Raw genomic sequence first — 2,453 nt, 5'->3', positions numbered from 1 at the left:
CCCCTCGGATAAGATGCCAACCCCATGTGGGAACTCTTTGTCATTTTGTCTATCTGTTATTATTCACTATTAGCTCTTTATTACTGTACTATTTATTTGTCACATTAACCTTTCTGTTAACTGTTGTATGCTAAGGCATAAGTACATTTTCCTTTACTTCACTCCTGACTTGCCTCCTTAATCCCGAACCCAGCAGCCTAATGGCTGATACGCTCACAGCACCTAGCCAGCCTGTAACACAGGGGCAGGAGGCAACCCAGCTGGCCTGCTTCCCCATCCCCTGCTCTAGATCATGCCAGGGGCAGGAGGCAGTGCAGCTGGGCTGCCTCCCAATCCCCACGCAATCTAGCACTGGTAATGGGAAGCCAGTCCAGCTGGGCTGATTCCAAAAACCCAATGAAACAGCATTGAAACAGCCTTTCTGTTTTGATGGAATGGACTGGAACAGCTGTTTTGACTCTAAATGAAATTTGAAATGGAACGCTGTTCTGTCAAACCGCTGAAACTCAAGCGAAATGGAATGGTGCAATTTCACACAGCCCTACTGTACATGCGTTCCTGGAAAATAGGGGTGTAGGTTGTAGCCGTGTTGGTCTAAGGACATAGGCAGACAAGGTTCTTTGGGTGAATTTGATATCTTTTATTAGACCAACTTAAATAGTTGGAAAACAATTATTAAGCAAGCTTTCAGGTTCAAAACCCTTTGTCAGTCTAAGGAAGTTTCAGCAGTTGGTGTGTGCTCTTGAAATGAAAAGTAAAGAAGCCAGAGGCTGGTATGGTATGCATATAAGACAGGTAGTCAGTGAAAATGTAGATTGAGAAGTCAATGGGTGAGAGACTGGCTGGGGGGGAGGGAGAGAGAGAAGGAGGATGAAGTTCCCCAGCCACAAAACAACCATCAGAGGAACAACACCAACACCTTACAACATTCCAACCTCAGACTTGATAAAACTGAAAGCAACAACCAACCCACAAATATTATCAAACTCTCCACACACACACTTACCAAAACTGAAAAATCTGTCCTTTCTAAAGGCCTAAATTTCTGTCCAGAAAAATACCCTAAAAAAATAAATGTGGAGAACTAGAAGAATTCTTCCGACATCTCCGCCTCAAGGAATATTTCCATAGCAAAACTGAACCCACTCCCAACAACTCATCTTCTGACAAAATTCAGGAAAAGATCAATGCCAAAAAACCCCCCAAAAACATCAGATTGGACATCTTACAGTGGACAAAACCCTAACCTTGACCACTACATTGACTGCTTCAGGGAAAGAATGAACAATGAAATAATCAGCAACACATGCCACCATAACAACCTCTCTCTACCAGAGAAAAAGGCCATAGAATCACTAATATATAACCAACAAATAGTAATAAAACCAGCAGATAAAGGAGGATCCATAGTCATCCTAAACCATGAAGACTACATAAAGGAAGCCAACAGACAGCTCTCTGACACCACCTGCTATAAAGAACTACAAGAAGATCCTACTCCCCTTTTCACCAAGAAACTCAACAATACCATCAAATCATTTCCATCAAGACTACAAGAAAAAACTACAGACCTTGATCACCCCACTACCTAACCTGGGGACTTTTTACATGCTCCCTAAAATCCACAAACAAGGGAACCCTGGCAGACCTATCATATCCAACCATGGAACCCTAACTGAGGAAATATCAGGATTCATTGAATCAATCTTAAAACTGCTCATCACCCACAGAGCAAGTTTTGTACTAGACACTACAGACTTTCTATGAAAACTTAGAAACATAGACCACCTTCCCAGCAACACCCTCCTAGCCACCATGGATGTTACCAGCCTATATACCAACATCCTACACCAGGATGGCATCCAAGCCTGCCTTACATATCTACAGGAACAAGATTACAACTCAGAATACAGACCCAAAGATATTCCTGACCTTATACACTTCATCCTCATGCACAACAATTTCACTTTTAATAATCAACACTTCCTCCAGATGATGAGAACAACTATGGGCACCAAAATGGCCCCACAGTATGCCAACCTTTTTATGAGCCACCTGGAAGAAGACTTCCTCAAGAACTACACCATCAAACCCTTGTTATACTTAAGATATATCAATGACATCTTCATCATTTAGACTGAAAACCTACAATCTCTGATTGAGTTCCATCAGAAATTCAACAATCACCATCCCTGCATCCAACTTTTCCTAGAATACTCCAGAACCAATATCTCCTTTTTAGACATGATAATCCATATCCAGAATGATAAAATACAGACCACGTTATACAAGAAACCCACAGACCAACATACATATCTGCACAGAACCAGCAATCACCCTAAACACACCAAAAAAGCTGTGATATATAGCCAAGTCCTCAGATACCACCAAATTTGCACTGAAGAGAACACCCGGGATTGTCACCTCACCAATCTTAAAAAGGCTTTCACCCA

This window comes from Alligator sinensis, unplaced genomic scaffold (assembly GCF_000455745.1).
Source record: "Alligator sinensis unplaced genomic scaffold, ASM45574v1 scaffold105_1, whole genome shotgun sequence".
NCBI lineage: Eukaryota > Metazoa > Chordata > Crocodylia > Alligatoridae > Alligator > Alligator sinensis.
The sequence above is the reverse complement of the archived record's forward strand: the minus strand, read 5'-3'. Positions refer to the sequence as shown.